Source organism: Rhincodon typus, chromosome 13 (assembly GCF_021869965.1).
Source record: "Rhincodon typus isolate 14 chromosome 13, sRhiTyp1.1, whole genome shotgun sequence".
Lineage (NCBI taxonomy): Eukaryota > Metazoa > Chordata > Chondrichthyes > Orectolobiformes > Rhincodontidae > Rhincodon > Rhincodon typus.
This window is the reverse complement of record NC_063344.1, coordinates 6,021,904-6,030,821: the sequence shown is the minus strand read 5'-3', so window position 1 is coordinate 6,030,821 and position 8,918 is coordinate 6,021,904. Positions and strand designations below refer to the sequence as shown.

The window sequence follows — 8,918 nt, the reverse complement described above, 5'->3', positions numbered from 1 at the left end:
TTCTGTCTTTGTTTTTGTTGGGGGCAGGGGGGGATGTGAGGGTGTTTTTGATCACTGTGGGGTGGGGGATGTTGCAGTCCTTGAAACAGCAGGACATCTGGGATGTTTGGGAGTGGACCGCTCCATCTTAAAAGCGGACATGGCGGAGACAGAGGAATTGGGAGTAGGGGATCGCATTCTTGCAGCAGTGTGGGCGAGAGGTGGTGTAGTCCAGGTAGCTGTGGGAGTCGGTGGGCTTGAAACAGATGTCAGTTTCAACGCGGTTACCAGAGATGGAGAGGTCCAGGAAGGAAAGGGAGGTATCGGATGTGGTCCAGATGAATTTAAGGTTGGGGTGAAAGGTGTTAGTAAAGTTGATGAACTGTTCAAGTTCCTTGTGGAGCACGAGGCAGCACCGATACAGTCAGTCAATGCAGCGGAGGAAGAGATGGAGGATTGTGCCAGTGTAACAGCAGAAAGGGACTGTTCCACGTATCCTACAAAGCAGCAGGCATTGCTTGGACCCATGCAGGTGCCCATCGCCACCCCCTTAGTTGGAGGAAGTGGAAGGAGAAGTTGTTCAGGGTAAGGACATGTTCTGTTAAGCGGATGAGGGGGACTGGTTGGGCTTGCAGGAAAGGAAGCAGCAGAGGGCTTTTAGGCCATCTGCGTGGGGGATACAAGTGTACAGGGACTGGATGTCCACAGTGAAGGTGAGGCGTTGGGGGCCACAGAATTGGAAGTCTTGCAGGTGGTGGAGGGCATGGGTGGGGTCCTGGACTGGGAGGAGAAAACAGTCAAGGTAAGTACAGATGAGTTCGGTGGGGCAGGAGCAGGCTGAGACAGAGACAATGGGTGGAGCTTGAACAGTTCATCAACCTTACTAACACCTTTCACCCCAACCACAAATTCACCTGGACCATCTCCCTCTCCTTCCTGGATCTCTGTCTCCATCTCTGATGGCCGCTGACATCTATTTCAAGCCCACCGACTCCCACAGCCACGTAGACTACACCTCCTCTCACCCACCTTCCTGCAAAAATGCGATCCCCTAATCCCAATTCCTCCACCGCATCTGCGCCCAAGATGGACAGTTCCACTTCCAAACGTCCTAGATGTCCTCCTATTTCACGGACCGCAACGCCCCCCCCCTCCAGTGATCAAAAATGCCCTCAACTGCATCTCTTGCATTTCCCACACTTCTGCCCTCACACCTTCTCCCCCCAACAAAAATAAAGACAGGATCCCCCTTGCCCTCACACATCACCCTACCAACCTCTGCATCCAGCACATCAGTCTCCGCCACCAACAAGCCAACCCCATGACCAAAGAGATATTTCCTTCCCCACCCCTATCTGCCTTTTGTAGGGGCTGCTCTCTCTGCGACTCCATCGTCCACTCCACTCTCCCCACTAACCCCACCACACCCGGCACCTTTCCCTGCAAGCCCAGGAAGTGCTACACCCGACCCTACACCTCCCCTCTCACCTCCATTCAAGGCCCAAAACAAACCTTTCATATCAGACAAGGGTTCACCTGTATATCCGTCATCTTAGTCTCTTGTATCTGCTGCTCCCAACGTGGTCTCCTCTACATCGGTGCGACCAAGCGTAGACTCCAAGACCATTTCGTAGCGCATCTGTGCTCTATACACAACAAATGACAACACCTTCCAGTCGCCAACCATTTTAACTCCCCCTCAACTTTCTGGGCAACATGTCCATCCTGGGCCTCCTCCAGTGTCACAATGACACCACACACCAACTGGAGCAGCACACCTCATAATCCACTTCGGGAGCCTACAGCCCAATGGTCTAAACATGGAATTCACCAGATTTAAAATCTCCACCCTCCAGCCTCATCCCAAGTCCAACCCTCCCTCTCATCTCCACCTCTTCGATGTGACAACCTGACAACCGGTCAGTCTTCTCTCCCACCTCCTGACCAATCCCCACTACTCCCTCCCTTCCCTAGCCCAACGTCCCCCCTCTCTATTTATCTCCTAGCTCCCTTCCCCATCCCCATTTCTGAAGGGTCCTGACCCGAAACATGAATTCTTCTGCTCCTTTGATGCTGCCTGGCGTGCTGTGTTCCTCCAACTTCACACTGTGTTATACTGCTTTGATTGGTCCTCTGTACTTTAAAATGGAGCTGCAGTACAGCCAGTACATTCATTTCCATGTATTTTTTTTTATAAAAAAGTTTCCTTCTGGCATGGCCTTCAAATAGCAGCAAGTATCAACATGAGGGACAACAAGAAACATCAGCAAGAGGAATGTGTGATAGTCAGAGTGCAGAGTGCAGTGTGACACAGGAGAATGGCATGCGAGTGAACATCAACGAATTAGGTGACCCTTTGGTCCAACCAGTTCATGCCAAACATAATCCCAAATTAAACTGGGCCCACCTGCCTGCTCCTGGTCCATATCCCTCCAAGTCTTTCCTATTTGTGTACCTATCCAAACATTGTAACTGTACCCACATCCACTATTTCTTCAGGAAGTTCATTCCACACAAACAATCCTGCGTTAAAAAATTTCCCCCTCATGTCTTTGTTAAATCTCTCTCCTCCCCACCTTAAAAAAATGTGCCCCCCTTGTCTTGAAATCCCCATCCTAGGGAAAAGATAACTACCATTAACTCCATCTATACTTCTCATTATTTTATAAATGTCTTCCAGTTCACCTCTCAACCTCCTACATAGTGAAAATGATCTTGTCTAAAGCATGAAACTGTTCATCAGCTCAGCCAAGGTTCTAAATGGCTAAATTAAATTCACTGAGCTTTCTGTTTACACTTGGTTAGTAACACTAAAGAGAAACATGTTCTATTCATGGCCTCCAAATTCAACAAAATGATCAACGACAAAGACCTCAAACGTGTGTAGTCCTGGAGTCAGAACAGGTGGAGAGGAGGAATTGATTATCCATATATTTACACACTCTGTACAAAGTGATCAAGACAAATGTTTCTCAACTTATAAATACAGAACCTTAAATTTTAACAGCAATACAATAACTTTTAACTTGAGTAGAATTTAAGCATGTGAATAAGAAATATAAAGTAGATCCAAAATTCCAAAGCAAAGATTTTCTCCTCAACCCACAGTCCGTTACTAGTAAAATGTCTACAGGCAGCCTGGCTTCTCACTGTATAGGTACAAGACAATTTAACAAAGAATGATACTTCATTCCCTAAAAAAATCTAATATATTCAATACCAACACAAACTGTCAAAGTAATTATCCTCAACATGACTGTTATTCACAGAAAACAAAAACCAGACAGCCAAAGCAGCTACAAAGGACAGCATCAGAGGAAACAAACAAAAAGCTAGTAAAATGTTCTGGCAACCAATATAGCAACAGTAATTGCAAAATTATATGCAAACTACACTTTGAAAATGTTAATAGACCCATTATTCCAGCAGATTTTCCCCAGCAGAAACACACTGACCCTTTAGTGAGGAAGGCCAGGGAGGTGCATTATCAAATTGCATAAGAAGTGTTTCTACGGTAGCTCATAATTTTGTAAGTTGTAAAAATAAAATTCAAGTTCCACTGATAGGAATATGGCACATCTGATCGCTCTCATGATAAACATGCTCTTACAGATTTCAAGTCTTAAAACAAACTTTCTCTCCCCATTTTCAACACCTGGGAACAGATTAAGATTCAATTTTCCACTTTTAAAAAATGAGGTGGGTGTTTTTCCTACTCCCTGTGTTTCAAGTTCTGCCTTTGCAAAGATCACAGCAACAGTGGTAACATTAAACTGAGAGTCAAGGATATTTCACATGTTCTTAGACATGGGAGAAATTGCACAAGATAGGCACAGTTACAAACAGAGATTGAGAAAATTGGACAACTACAAAGATTATTCACTATCTAATGATTTCAATTCAGAAAAACAACTGAGGGACACCAATTTATCAATGTCAAAAATAAAAATCGCTGGAAAAGCTCAGCAGGTCTGGCAGCATCCGTGGAGAGAAATCATGAGTTAATGTTTCGGATCAAGCAATCCTTTCTCAGAACGGAGGAAGTTCTTATCTCTGAGGGAAGGTCACTCAACCTGAAACATTAACTGATTTCTCTCCACGGATGCTGCCAGACCTGCTGAGCTTTTCCAGCAATTCCTATTTTTATCTCTGATTTACCGCATCCACAGCTCTTTTGGATTTTAGTTCATCGACGTCCTTGCCTTTTAAGATGAAGTCCAAAATTGTTGTAAGAGTCTGGAGTTATTTTGTGGGAGAAAGATGATTGACTAGCTAGCAGTTGCAGAGTTGTGGGCAGTTTCTTCTCCTTAAAAAGATTTTGAATATTTTCTCAAAGTTGCACTGAAATGTGACTTCTACTTCACTCTTTTGACCCGAAGGTTATTCAAATACAAGTCAGTGACATATCTTCTTCCAAGCCAGAATCTTTTGCTTTGTAGCAGTCAGGATTGTTGACTATGGTCAGTGGACATTGTATGGAGCAGAGTGACCTCAGATACTTATAATACATCCTACTCTCCAAAAGAAATCAAAGAATACATTTCCCTTTTCACATTTAAAAAAAAACTTACCAAAAACATCAGACAGTTTAGTCTCTAGTGACTGAGAACTGTTGTAACATTGTACCAGCAGCAATGGCGCAGCTCCAGGCTATGGCTGGGCCCGGGTTCCTGATGGAGGAGATGGTGGCGTTCCACTGCATGCGGGAACTTGGGGCTCCCGAATGTTAACAGGTTGAAGGATGGACTTTGTCGCTTTGTTTTTCTGGTGGCAAGGGCTCACAGCAGAGGCAGGGGTGTGATCTGGATGTTTCTTTTTCTTTTGGCTGTTTCTTTTATTTCTGCTTCTGTTCTTAATCCTGTCTTTTGTATATGAAGATGGCATCGGAGAATGGGACTTTGTACATTTTTCACTGTATTCCTGTACTCGAGTACTCGTGATATAATCTAAACCTAAATCTGTTCTAAAATTGTCAATACAGTGTGGAGCTGGAGGAACACAAGGTCAGGCAGCATCAGAAGAGTCAATGTTTTGGGTCTGGACCCTTCTTCAGGGCTGGTTGATGGTCCAGATCCGAAACGTCAACTCTCCTGCTCCTCTGATGCTAGCTGAGCTGCTGGGTTCCTCCAGTTGCACATTGTATTGACTCTGACTCCAGCATCTGCTGTTCTTGCTATCCGTTTTAAAATAGCTAGTTAAAGCAACAAGTGGGTTTAATGCTGTGGGAGTCCTATGACCAAGCCTTCCTAATTACTTCATATTGACCTTCATCTGTTATTTAACTGCCCATTCCACAACTTGTCTATATCCCTTAGAGGTTCTTTCTATCCTTCTCAACTCAGGAAAAGCAACAGTCCAACACCAATTCCAGTGAAACTTTAATTTTAAAATACCTTCCTACAGACCAAAATATATCCATTAAAACAATTACTATTTCTTGTCATGAAGCATATTCTCTAACAATTCTCCATCCTGGAGTAATTCCACGATCTCTAGCTTGGTTCACAAGTTTGTTATGTGGCACTGTCCATGTACACCACATCAACTGCCCTCAATTTCATTGCCTTCAATTATCTCCAAACTCAAAAAATAAACTCCAGCAAGTTAAACACAACATTCCCCAAAGAATGACTAGATTCCCTTAATTAACTCACATTTCTCCAGGTGACTATTAATTTTGTCCCAGGTTTTGTTTGCTCATTGGTCTGTTTTTGCTGCGCTTATTATTTGGGCATTTAACTGAGAATCATAATCCTTACAGTACAGAAAGAGACCATTTAGCCCAACAAATCCACACCAGTCTGAAGAGCATCCCACTGGACCTACCACCTACTCTATCCCCATAACCTCACATTTACCATGGCTAATCTACCTAGTTTGCATAAATCTAGATACTACTGACAATTTAGCACGGCCAATCCACCTAACTTGCACACTTTTTGGACTTGGGATTATGGGAGGACATTGGTGCACCCAGCCATAACCCACAAACACAGGGACAATGCGCAAGCTCCACATAGACCATAACCCAGTCGCATTTATACTTCCTGCTGCCTGGGGAAAGCAGCCAAAGTCAGAAGTCACATAACACCAGATTATAGTCCAACAGGTTTATTTCAAATCACAAGCTTTCGGAGTCGCTTTGCAGGATTCTACATTCATTTTTACAGGCAGATTAGTCTTCTTTACAAAATATATGGTAATTATACCATCATACACCTGAAGTCACCTGCGATTTCAAATAAACCTGTTGGACTATAACCTGGTGTCATGTGACTTCTGACTTTGTCCACCTCAGTCCAAAACTGGCACCTCCACATCGTAACATAATCAATGACCCTTCCTACACTGGTTATATTCTCTTCCACCCTATTCTGTCAGGCAGAAAATGCAAAAGTTTGAAAACACATACCAGATTCAAGAGGAGTTTCTTCCCTGCTATTATCAGATTTTGAACAGATTTCCTATATTAAAATGAATATTCCTCTGCACCTTCCCCTGTACCTTCCTCTGTAGTTGTAACACTACATTCTGCATTCTTTTCTATTACTCTAACAGAATCATAGAATCCCTAGATGTTCTTAAGAAAGGTACAACTTAATTTGCCTGGATAGAATCCAAAACAATACTTTTCACTGTATCTCAGTACATGTGACAATTAAAAAATCAAAATCAAAATCAAATCAACCTTGTAATTGAACCCAGATCTCGGACACTGAGGCAGCAGTGCTAACCACTGAGCCCCCATACCACCCTCACTCATGTTTTCACTAATATATGTTGAGCTATTGGTTTGGATGGTTTTCTTGAGCTTTTTAAAATAACCTTCAAACGCTGTTACATTGAAAATTATTGTACTAATCTAATAGGAGACATTTGGCTTAACAAGTTTCCTCAAAAACTGTTGGTGGATTTTTTCCTTGAAATATTCTAAGCTAATAGTACAAGCTAACAAGATTAGCTTTGAAACAAAATTAAGATACACAAAATGCACTTCAATGAGAAAATTGAGAACAATTAGTATGTCAAATTCGCTGTAACTTGCGAACAAACATAAAAGCTCCAGCTTTCCAAACAAGTACAAGAATTTTTGATTAGAACACATCCATAAAGTAGTTCAGAACAAATGGTAGCAATGCCATTTTTATACATGCACAGACACTACATAAAACTCAGTAAAAGAATTAAGCATTATTCCATCTGAATGTGAAGAATCAAAAAGGACAGATGATATTGATTACACAATATGAATCTTTGTGAAATCACAACACAATCTACACCCTGAAGAAACAGATGTGCTAACATTCTGAATTAGAATTTTAGTCCTACAGTTAGCAGAAACTAGTATTAAGTTGTAACCTTCAAACATTCCTTTTTTAAATTCAAGTGTAAATTGAACAAAATTTACTATGGGACTAAACAGTGAAACATGTATTCATTGGGAATTAGTGCTCTACTGTAGAACATCAGAAAAGTTGTTTGTGACTGTATCCAACTTGCAGTGTCCTTCATTATATTCTGACAGTACTAAATAATTACTGCAGTGAAAGATTTAGACCACTGATGATCAATAGGGTACTGACAGAAACTATGAAAGCACACAACAGCAAACACATGCACAATCATTCAACTCCTGTCAGGCAGAATTCAAAAATTTTACTGAAACGTAACAGATGTCCTCACAGTACAGTAATCATAATTAATAGACATAATGACTTCACCTTCGTCTTCTGCTATTAAATGGTAGAATCTACCACAACAAAATGTTGTAAGAGGACATCCATTCTTGCTACATTTGATACCTCCATAGAAACTATCCAAAGAAAAACGTAGGCACGAACAGCTGCAGGTCTTCAAAAGTAAAACAAAAATTTATTTAAACAGGAGATTAAAAACTAAATTTAGAACATAGTTTGAAAGGTTAAAACTCACAGCAAAACAAACTCTCATCCATTCCCCAACACCACTTTACAGCAATTCAATCCCAGAGAAGTGACCATTCTACACCAAACCTTCAGGTTTGACTCAGGTGCTCCTCCCAATTCCGTCCTGTGAACTATGAAATCTTCTGACATTACTCAAAACCAAAAGGTGTTGACTTCATGTGTTTTTGGATAAATTGCATATTTCTAACCAGATATTCCTGCTTTGGAAGTTTTGTAAGCTATACATTTATCCCAAAGTAACTGCACTTTTTGTAACCAACCCAAATTCCTTTCTAGGAGAGAAACTATATTTGCATCTGATCCCAGTTAGAGCTGTTCAGTGAGAAAATTGAAACCTTTCAATCATTAGGTTTTCTAAGTTAAAATCAATCCTCCACCTAAAGCAAGCCAATTCCTTCAATGTTGACACACCCCCCCACCCCCACCCCATCACAGACTCCACAATCTCAACAATGTTCCATTAATACTCCATGGGCTTTGCAGTCATCTGCTCTATACATCCGAGATTAGGTCATAGTTCCAAAAAGGACCATCTGCTCTTGCTTTCTCCCCCCAAACTCTTCACAAAAGTAACCAATATGCTACTAGTTTGAGACCCAAGCTCTAAAAGTGATAAAATATACACCTTTTATTAGATAAGACCATGAACAGAAGCAAATTTTAAATCTGAGATGTTGAGCTACCAGAAACCAGTGAATGCAAGCCTAATTGTGAATGGGCTTTGATGTAATATAAAGAAAGGCAAAGGACACTGGGTTGAGCTAATGTCTAACACATTAGGACTGGGAGGTTCATTAGGAGAGCACCGTAGGAAAAAGAATTCACAGGATGAGAGGATTTGTTGTTAAAGTCTTTTGGAATAGGATGACAAGAGGTTTGTGCAGATCATTGAAACCAAAGGGCCTCTTTGCACTGCAAAGTTTAATAAACTAATGCTGTAAAGTTGACAATATATGCTGGAATATTATCTGCCATGATAACTTTTACAATATA

At 41.6% G+C, this 8,918-nt stretch overlaps 1 protein-coding gene across 5 annotated transcripts in view; it reads right to left on the bottom strand.

Annotated features, from left to right (window-relative positions):
- The window catches only part of dipk2ab (divergent protein kinase domain 2Ab), a 214,659-nt gene that overhangs the window by 167,133 nt on the left and 38,608 nt on the right, over positions 1-8,918 (bottom strand). The gene's annotated exons all lie outside the window — the stretch shown is intronic.